The following is an 11,572-nucleotide window of genomic DNA, read 5'->3' on the forward strand; positions in this document are numbered from 1 at the left end:
TTCATCCATTCCTCCACAAAGTCATGATATCCCATTTGAAAATTTAAATGATTAAAATTTTCAAGAGTGAAATTTTTAACAATTATTTCATAGGAGAGCTTCTTGATGCTTCCTTAAACGGTGATAGAGTTAGTCCCACAACATTCTTCAGATTCATGATTAAAAATAGGTAAATAATATTCTCCAAAATAGCCAGCATGTTTCAAATCAAAGCTTGTAGTACTATGTTCCAATTCTTTAACATGTTGTGAAAGAGATTGTAAATGAAAAGCGTTAACGTCATTATGTGATGCAACAACCTCAAAAATTTGAGTAAAAGTATCATCATTAGAAACATGAGAAAATGGAATTTTCTCATTATAAGACTTATGTTCTGGAAATTGTGAATTTAAATCATGATTTTCTTGTAGACTATTACGTTGGTTATAGTTATAATAACTAGGAGGAGATGAAAGGAAAAAATTGATATGTAATTTAATTTTCATTTATAAATTCGTTTTCCTCGTAGTTATCCTAAACATGTTGCGAAGGTGTTGATTCAATTAAGTTATCATAGTCCTCATTCTGAAATGTATCAAAAATATCTAACATATGTTCAAAACATGAACTAAACTCGTGATCAGATTGTAAGCCTACTTCACGATTCAATTCATCATTATATCGATCATAAACAAGGGGTTGGGAAAAGTCAACATGAACATGAGGTGAAGTTGATTCAAAATAGTCAAAGATAGATTCATGTAATAGCTTCCCTATTGCATCACGAAAAGGTTTAAAAATTGGATCAATAGGTGGAAGAATCTCTTTGTTTATCAGTTGTTTTTGAGGACTTTCAGGAATATGTAACATAATGTCTAATTGGTTAGGGGTAGAATACAATATTTCATATGTAACTTCTTTATTATTTTCATTATTATCTTCTTCTAAACATGAAATCAAAGATAGATAAGAATAATTAGGAGTTATATAATCTCAAGATTTCTTGAAGCATAAGGGTGTTGTATGATATTTTATTAAAGAAAGAGAAGTAACTTATTCATGATCTTCATGATTTGACAACACATCATGTTCATTAATAAATGTGATAGAAGGTGATTTTTCAAGGTTTTCAAAGTTAGATTCATTAATGTTGCTCTCTATTTTAGATTCATAATCCATTTGGGTTTCTTCATTTTTGTCATCATATTGATTTTCAAGGTTATTATCATTATTATGATCGCAACAGTCAAAGTCAAGTAATCCTATAGGATACATACCTCTATGATAGTCACGAAAACTCGTATGAAAATATTTGACAGAGGAAATCACACCAGGAGGGAGACTTCTATACCACTTTCAAGCGTCGCCTTTCAAGGAAATTATGAATAACTTCATTAGAACATCTTCATGATGTAATCCCATCTTCAAAATGTTGTTGTGGAAATATTGGAGGTGTTGTGTCAGATTATCCCTTTCATCATTTCAAAAACGAGGTAAGTAAGCATCTCATATATCTATGGCAGGTAAATCATATGGAGAACCTGCAATATCATAAAAATTGAAAGGAGCAAAACATGAAGAAATCCATGAAACCGCCATTGAAACAAAATTAACAATAAAACTAAACTAAGGAGCTGCCAGGTGAACAAATAAATAAGAAAGATTTACCTTAAACACTATAAGGCACATACAACTGTAACTGTGTCCACCAATAGGTCACAATTTTAACCATCAACTCTATTACCAAATGAAATGAAAACTATACCTTCGTTCCCCAACAACGATGCCAAAAGATGTTGGTGCACAAATTGTCTTGATAACTAGGGACAACTTGAGACCACCTCAATGTGAATCCTAGATCCTCCCGCTCTAGGTGATAAGGGTTGATCTCTCTTTCACCACTAGAGGTATTCCATAGTGATAATCAAAGTTGAATAGTCGTTGTTGAATAATGTAAATTAAATAGAATTTCTAATTAACAAATAAATAGGATAGATTATTGAATAAAGAGTATTTTAAATAAATAATGTTTTTTAGGAAATAGAGGTGGTAGGCATATAACATGTGAAAACTTATTAAAAAAATGTTATTATGACTAAGTGAGGTTTAAATTAATATATTATATTTCTCACAAAACATAAGGGTTAGTAAAAATTAAAAATGCAAATAAGATGAAAAGATAGAAGTTAAGAAAAATTGGTTTAAATGCATTTAATAGAAATGTTGTAGTTGAAACAATATGGCATCAAGTGCTATTATTATTCATCCTGCAATAAAACAATTAAATTATTTGATTTATTTTTTCTAAATAGTAAATATTGGAGGGAAAGCTAAACTAATTTTAATGTGTGGGAGATTAATCAATATGATCATGTCAAAGCATTGTTGATCACCACATGTTACGAGTAAAGTAAAGAAATGAAAAATGAAAAATGAAAAATAAATTAACAATAAAAAATAAAATAGGAGAATTGATTTCATGGTATTTAAATTTATGCACAAATAAAAACCCTCAATAACATGTATTGTCAGAGTTTTGTTCTGCAACAACTAAATTCAAATATAATTTAAAAAACTTTAAATAACAAGTATTCAAATATTTAGATCATTATTGCATGCAATATTATTGAATAATCATATTATATCAATAATTTGCACAATGAACTAGTAAATAAAAACTCACGTAAAAATAACGCATAGAAAGAAAAGAAATAAATAGATATTATTAAATAAAAAATCCTCACATCCATAATGAACAACACCACTATAACAAGTACATGATGGCATTAAAAAGAATAATTCTTCATCTCCGATGCACCACCATCCTTCAATCTGCCCAAAAAAATCCTTTGACCAATCTTCTACATCTTCTTTTAAATGTTTGAAAGTTCGTTTCATTTTTAGTTCTCATAACTTCCAAACAAAATTACATTGATAATTATTATTTTTATTAACTATAATATATATTCATCATTTTAATAAATCCCCACTCGAATTCTCCACGTTAAAATCCTTTGAATAATATTCCCGCACTAAAAGAAAAATTATAAATTAATTCTCTAATATAAAACATTATAATAAATGAAGCTAAAATATAACTCACCCTTTCACAATGTTCTCCTCATTATCTCACATATATTATTAATGGAATTTATTTTTTTACCTCAAGTCAGTCCCAGTAAATTTTTTCCACTATATAAAACATTAGGTCATAAAATATATATTTAATGTGAACACATTTTCTAGAAACTCAAAATTAAATTAAATAAATTTGATTTTATTTAAATGATTGCATTTCTGCACAACTTGCTATAAAATATCTATGCTCCTCCCATAATCGTGCATAATATTCATTCACACATTAGAAATGAGATTATAAATTCAAAATAAAACAAATCTAAAATATGTACACGTTTCAAATTCAAATTTAAAATAAAATTTTAATTATAAATTTCATTAGAAATGAGATTATAAATTCAAAATAAAACAAATCTAAAATATGTACACGTTTCAAATTCAAATTTAAAATAAAATTTTAATTATAAATTTCAGATTTTCATTTTGATCATTTCAAATAATTTTCTAAATAACTTATAAATAGCTTATAGAATATAACTTTATATAAAATCTCTATAATATATAAATTTGATTTTTATGTGCGGTTATATATATATATATATATATATATTTTAAATAATACATATGTATTATATAAAATTTAATATATGTATCTAATCTCATTAAAAAACCTTCTTAATTGTATTTAATTCCATCGTCGTGGAAGAGAGGAGAGACTAACTGTATTTGAAGTCCCAAATTCATCATTCAATTAGAACTCGATGGAAAGTTAGGTTACATGGAGTAATGAATTTGTTGGGCTACACATGGAGTTTTATATTTCATTACCCATTTCGAATTTGTATGAAGTTATTATTTATTTTTGTAATAATGATTACTAAAAATGAAAATTATAATTTATAGTTAGAGTAATTTTTGTAAACGAAAAATTAATTTAAGATTAGATTTTCATTATTGCAACTTAAGTGTAATAATTTATATAAGTTATAATGATTACTAAATACAGGGTAAATAAAAAAATTTAAATGAGTGATTTTTGACCATGAGAATATGAGGGGAAACATAAGGTGAAATTGACAGAAAGAGCCAAGATTTAATTGGGGTCAAATTGGCGACAACATTGAAGATGAATGTTTTTATCTTTTATCATATTCCACATCATTTTTTTTGTTGACACAAGGATCGATACCTTTACTGGTGCACTCTTCTTTGACCTATCTTTCTCTAAGCTCGAAACCCTTTTATTTCCATGTTTCAGCTTATAACCCTTGGTCCATGTCAACTTCTGCTATTGTCAACTTTTTTTTCTTTTAACTTTTCCCTAAGGTTTGTGACTAGAACCCTAGGGTTTCCAAATTAATTTTTGTTGAGTGACGATGAATACTTTTACCTTTCATCATATTCTGAATGACCTTTTTTGTTGACACAGGGACCAATACCTTCACCGGTGGCTCTTCCTCGACCCATCTTTCCCTGAGCTCAAAGCCATTTTATTTCCATGTTTCAACTTATAACCCTTGGTCCATGTCAACTTCTACTACCTAGTTGCAAACTGTCAACTTATTTTTCATTTAACTTTTCCCTAGGGTTTGTGACTAGAACCCTAGGGTTTCCAAATTGATTTTTGTTGAGTGAGGATGAATGCTTTTACCTTTCATCATATTTTGAATCACCTTTTTTGTTGACACAGGGAATGATACCTTTACTGATGGCTCTTCTTCGACCCATCTTTCCCTAAGCTCAAAACCCTTTTATTTCCATGTTTCAACTTATAACCCTTGGTCCATGTCAACTTCTACTACCTAGTTGCCAACTATCAACTTGTTTTTCATTTAAATTTTCCCTAGGGTTTGTGACTAGAACCCTAGGGTTTCCAAATTGATTTTTGTTGAGTGAGGAGGAATGCTTTTACCTTTCATCATATTCTGAATCACCTTTTTTGTTGACATAGGGACCGATACCTTTACTGGTGCACTCTATTAGTGTCGGTATCTTCATCCCTCTGTCAGAGATCAAATCCTCTTGTTGCATTGCATATTAGGTGTCCCGCCTAGTCAGCTGCATTCCATTAGGCACATGGATCATCTGACAATAGTGGCTTCTCCTACAGTTTCCCTCATGTCATTTACCTACTGGCTCATGTTTATTCATCAAAAATTGTATACAATCACCTTTTTGTCTTAAAAATTGCAAAAGTATTTCCTAGGGTTTCATTGTCATTTAGGTTTAGGGTTTTATTAGGGTTTCATCAAAAATGGTTTCAAAAAGTCCAATAATAACCAGCAGGCACATGAGGAGGTTCCAACATCAATAAATTTCATGATCAAGTGTTCAGAGATGTGTTTTTCCTCAAAACTCTGTTTTGAGGAAAAACATGGTAGTTTTAGATTTTATTGTACAAATTCATGTAATTTTATTCCCTTCATATGTAAATTACTTCACCTGCAACCCTAGTCACTTTTCCTAGCCTCAATAGCTCCAACCCCCTACAAAACAAACAAAACATAAGTCATTCAGTTCATCAAAAGTTCTAATAAAGTGAAAAAGCTCAAAACAGAGTTAAAATAAAATCATTTTCAAAACATTGTAAAAGTGGGTTTTGCAAACCAAAAATTAAAAGGCTCCTTGTATATAAGTCATTTCTCCAATTTGAAAAGCTCATTTGCACTCAAAGACAAAATTGGGCAAAGCAAAATTGTGTTGGTGAGCAAGTAAGACAAAGTTGGTGAAAAATCGCCCCAAGACAGAGGTGTGGTGCATTGGGCAACTGGCGCAACGCACATAATAGGAGCGGCGCATAGGGCCGCGATCTCCAGCTCAAATTTACACGGGTGCGACGCGTTGGGTTTGATGCGCGGCGCATAGAGCCAACGAGCCCAAAATTTTCAGCAACTTCTCCAAAACGCCAAAATCACCCAAATCTTCTAATGTATAAGTAAGTACAGTCCTCTGGTGAGCCCCAGTATTGCAGCAATAATGCTGCAACTCCCGGAACTCCCTTCTTTCATTTTATCAACCCGGTAGTTCGTAACAAACTTGGAAGCGACGGTGCTGTATGCACAAGTACTAGCTCTTGCCGCAGCTGTCACTTGGTCAGCTGGCACAAGTCCACTAGGAGCTTAAGCCAACTTCTATGAGCTCTTAAAATAAGCTTTTTAATTGATGGATGAAAGCTAACTCAAAGGAAGCTAATCTACTTGCGGAAAGAAACTGAAAGCCAAACAGAAACGCAAACCCTAGCAAACCCTAATTCTACCTGCTAGTCCTACTGACGCAAAGGAGAGCATGCAAACTACTGAAAGAGATGTCGTTACTTCTATGAAGGTAAAATACATGTGTCTAGACTACCTCTACCTGAAGAAAACATCTTTTTGTATTTTTGAATCAGTTATTAGAATTATCATGCATGTGCTTTTAACTAGCTTTTTACTGTGCAGAGGTGGATCAAGGAGGAGAAATGCTTGGAAAAGGTTGGGAAGGTACAGAGAGGGTCTAAGGGGTCCCTAACACCCTTCCAGAGAGTTTCACAAAGTTTGGCTGCCAAGAAACCGCGTTTATGAGCTTCTATAGGAAGTCTGCAGGGGTTCTACAGGATGTTCTGGGATTTCTACAGGATGTTCTGTAATTTTTCTACAGGATGTTTAGTAATGGAATTTTGGAGCATGGATGGAGGGAAAAAGGTGGAGGAATGAGTATGGAGGTGAAATAGGGGTGTAGGGGAGTTCAAGACTTGGAGGATGGAGTTGAGGAGAAGGTGTAGATGGCTGGACTTGTTCCAAGAAGGCTGGAATAATGCTGCACAAAAGGTAGGGTTATGAGGGCAGTATGGCAACGTGAGGCAAGAAACCAAGTTAGGAGATGGAGAAGATGGGTTTGAGGGAGTCTAGGTAGATCGAGAAGTGGTACAAGTGCTTTGCAATTTTTGTTTCCAACTGAACCAATAAAGACATGCAAGAAAACAAAGATCTAGTTATGCTACCCTAATATGATCTAGCTAACAGTAACAAGAATGGACAGCAGCTTTATTTGCAAGGAAACCATGTATATTAACTATGCAATGAAGCATTCAAAGATCTGAACATGTAACCAACTTCTGCAAATGAAAACCAAACACTAATGATTGCATGGCAAAGCAAAGTCAGTGTTTTTGTGGGCAGCAAAGTCATCCTAGTCACAGCTCCTGATCCCACTGAGGGAGAGGTGAAACCACAGATGTTTGTTGGCCCTTTTCTTGAAGCTTTTTCTGTTAACAACCTATCAACTAAATCTGAGCATGAAAAGCTAATTTACTTATCAAAAAACAAACTAAATAGCAAAACAAGATTTAGATCTAAATAGCAGATTTTATTCTAAGAATGCAGCAAAAACACATGAAAGTAAACAAAGGAGGTACTGGGCGCTTGAGATGGGCCCAACCCCAAGAGCTACAGCCTCCTAAGAGAGATTTAGAGCTGGTGCAAAGCTGGATTCATCTTTATTGATCAAGAAATGAAGAGTTACATCAAAACTGTCCACAAGGAGAACTTGAAAATGAGCTGACAACAAAACTAATCTATTGCCTAAAAATCGAACTACAAAATGACTACAACAAGACTATGAAATGACTAACTACTAGCTAACCCCAAATGAGGCCCTAAGCCTTCTTATTTATACAAATTGAGGACCCCAACAGTCCTCCTAAACTTTAGGGACTCGGCTGCCCAAGACTTGTAGTTAACAGCAGTCCTACTTGACTTGCTTGGTTGCCCTTGTGCTGATTGATTTGGTGGCCCTTGAACTCCGAGCTGATGGTGGAGAATTCGAGGTAAGGCCCCATAAATAAAGGGAACACCTTCCTAAAAATACTCTCCACGAATTTGGCTGCCAAGTGCTCATTTCAACCTTTGATTTTGTCTCCAAATTGACCAAAACGGCTACACAAAGCACACATTAGACTTGTTGGCATAATGACTAACCCAATTCACTCTATTAGCATAAATATAATAAAAAACATGCAATAAACTAATGAGAATGGTGGATTAAGTCGAATTAGGAGGTTGAATGAGCCCAAATAATTATCCATTTTTGGGGCTCATCATCACCCCCCTACTGAAAGTGTTGCTCATCCTCTGAGCAACCAATATATCTCCTCATCTTTGATGGCCCTGGTGGCCTCCCTGTCATGCCAAGCTTCTGAAGTGATGCCCTCTTCTTAGTCATGAAACCATGCTTTTCTCTTTGCTTCTTCCCACTGCCTGTGCTTCTTTTCCTAGAGAATTCTCAACTTTGGTATGATTGTGCAAGTATATTCAATATGATGGTGGCAATGGTGGTGAAAGGAGATGAAACCAGTGGAGGATGGAAGAAAAGAGTGGTTGCATGCCTCCTCAACAAACTTCAAGCTTCAAATCCCTCTCCATAATTGATTCTGACCTGCCCAAAGGCTTCTACAGGATGTTTCTGGTAAAAATACAGAACTTCCTGTAGAAAGTCTTGTAGCTTCCTGTAGAAGGTTGAACCATGACCAGATTGTGTCCGAACCTTGAAAAAATGAGTGTTCATGGAGGGGATGGATGTGCTTAGGGTGGCTAGCACAGGTGCTGCCTCCCTAGCTAAAATCTCGGCCAATTTCTCCTTCTGTTGCCCTCTCCCCAAACTTCCTTGTATGCCAATCCCAAACAACGCAAAGCCTTTGAACTCATCTGATGAAACTTCCTCAAGAGTAATTCCCTTGATGCATCATCTCATTCAACAACTGATCCATCTGCAAGTTGTTGAAAAGCACTCCTTTCAAACAAATTTTCCATGGCGCCCTTCACTAGCAGACGATTTTGTCCCATTGGTTCCATGACAATAACACCCATGGATTTTCGATCACAATCAAACTCCAATAAAGCCCGCCTCTTTGATCTTTGTATCCACCAATCACAATTGCCCAATTTCACTGTGCCACTGTTGAGAATGACACTTGTATCACCTGCCATTGGGTCTGGAACTCCCATTTTTTCAACCAATACCTTCAAGGCTGCCTCAGTGGGAATACCAGTAGCACGAAACTGGTGACCTTGACAAGATATCCCTGCATCATTGCAAACTGCAGCAACTTCTGCCAGAGTTTCTCAATTTTCCCCCATATTATGTGCAGGCCAATCCAATATTTTTCCATCCTCAGGATTATATGTTGTTCCTTCAACAGTAAACTCTCTAAGTGAACCAGCACTGTGCCCTATGTCTATAAACTCACTGAAAGACATCTGATTGGTTGTAAGAGTACCTGTCTTATCAGAGCAAATCACTGTGGTGCAACCCAAAGTCTCCACGCTCGGTAACTTACGCACAATAGCATTCTTTTGTGCCCTCTTACAAGTTCCAAGAGCCAAACATGTAGTAATCACAGTAGGCAATCCCTCTGGTATAGCAGCAACTGCCAGAGCAACAACAATCTTAAAGTAGTACGTACATTTCTCAAAGGAAAACCTGATATTTTTTTGGCCACCCATCTATGACTTCCCATGAAAGAAAATATTTGTAGTTCATGATCCAAAAAGGAATACAAATGGCACCAATCACTGTTGTCAGTCTTTCACCAAGTTCATCTAACTTTCTTTTCAAAGGGGTATCATGACATTCCATTGAAGCTTCCTGAATTTGTGCCTGAATTTTACCTATTTCTGTAAACATGCCAGTGCTCACAACAATGCATGTGCAGCAGCCATTGGTAACTGTAGTTCCTGCAAACGCCATGCATTCTTTTGACTGCAACTCACAGTCACACAAGGTGGCTGGATATGTTCTTTTGACCACAGGCATGCTCTCTCTGGTCAGGGAGCTCTGCTCCATCCTAAAGGTGGATGTCTTGAGGGACACAATTCTCATGTCTGCAGGAACCTTGTCTCCCACCTTCAGTTCCACTATATCTCCTGGAACAAGTTCTCTGGAGGGAAGATCTACAACATAATGTCCATCTCTCAAGACCTTTGCATGATCAGATTGCATTTCTTTGAGAGCTTCCAAAGCCTTCTCAGAATTATTCTCCTGCCATACTCCAACAATGGCATTGAGGATGAGAATCAGGAGAATGACCAGGGGCTCTACATAGGCTGTTATGCCCTCCTCAGGAGACACATTATCACGAAAGTAGGCGAGAAGAAATGAAATGCCAGCTTCCAGCAGAAGTATTTTAACAACTGTATCATCAAATTGCTCCACTACCAGCTTCCACAAAGGTGTACCATTTTTCTTTTGGAGCTCATTCCATCCATATATTTGACGGCGTTTTTCCAATTCATGAGAATTTAAACCATTCTCTAAGCTCACATCATATTCTTCTAAGCATTCTTCAACATTTTTAGACCAAGCAGGGAATATCTTGTCCTCCATGGACTATGAAATAGATGATCAGATTTGAATTCAAGCAGATTGCTCCACCATTAACAGATCTATAATGCGTTTGAAAAACTCCAAAATCAATACTTTCAAGAACCCTGGTAACCTTGGACACGAGCTTTAACTACTTTTCTCATTTCAAGCTTGAATTTTGACAAAAAATCTCGGGTTTTCCTTCTGCAGAGCTGTTTTCTGCGTTTCCTGTAGACGACCTCCTGTAGAAACGCCTGTAGAGTGCCCCTGCGCCTCTGAGTGAGCCCGATACGCTGAGAATTGTGAACCAGGCCACAAAGCTCAATGGAGGATGATGGGTTAATCATTTTGTGAAATCAGAGGATGCATACTTCAGTTGAAAATGTTGCAAGTGCAAGTTAACAACAGTTTGTGAGTTTGAGCTGAGCGTTCGTTAATTGCTGCGTGATTTGTGGTGAAGGAGTGAGGTCGCCAGGTGTACGTGGCCACATGCAGATGGCAGTGCTATAATGAGCTGCATGTCCTCTTCTTGTTAATCAGTTGCACTGGAGTTCAACAGATCTACCACTAACTGTGTTTTTCAACTTCCACGTGAATGACTTACCCATGCATGCTGCGTGAGTTTTGCCTGGATGAGTGCAATCGAATATGGCTAGCTTCCTGGCTGAATCTCCCCATCTCATTCGTTCATGCCGTGCTTAGATTAGATTCATGCAATAGAGGAACAAGGTTTAGTCACGTACCTGAAGTCAGATGGTTGCTGTGAGGTGCTTTTTGCTGCTGCATGCTCATATTCTGCTGCTGCATGCCTGGATCCTTTGGTTGCATGAGGGATTGGCTGATGATTTTTGGTTTTTTTCCTTGTGCAGGTGTCCTCTGGCCGGATGCATGCTGCAAGAGTTCATTTCCACGTTCAGATCTACACCTTCAAGCTGCTGCTGCTGAAATTTCACAAGACCAGAACTTGTTTTTGCCATTGCTCCCAAACGGTAAACCGGATCGATCTGAAAATTTCTGAGCATGTTCCTATCATCATGATGCACCTCCCATAGAAACATCGTGATCAATGGATGCACAGATTTCGAGAAAAATGGAAAATGGCTGAAGATTTCAGAGATCAATTTCTCAGAAACCGTGCATCGAAATTGGCTGAAACTGCTTGGGTAGGCTACTATCA

The 11,572-nt window shown here is 36.0% G+C and overlaps 1 pseudogene; it reads right to left on the reverse strand.

Annotated features, from left to right (window-relative positions):
- Positions 1 to 8,780: 8,780 nt before the first annotated feature.
- Positions 8,781 to 10,416, reverse strand: LOC149238155 (calcium-transporting ATPase, endoplasmic reticulum-type pseudogene; annotated as a pseudogene).
- Positions 10,417 to 11,572: the final 1,156 nt, after the last annotated feature.

The sequence above is a fragment of the Pinus tabuliformis genome, chromosome 8, assembly GCF_031772625.1.
Source record: "Pinus tabuliformis cultivar Carrire ecotype Pingquan chromosome 8, CPIR1, whole genome shotgun sequence".
Lineage (NCBI taxonomy): Eukaryota > Viridiplantae > Streptophyta > Pinopsida > Pinales > Pinaceae > Pinus > Pinus tabuliformis.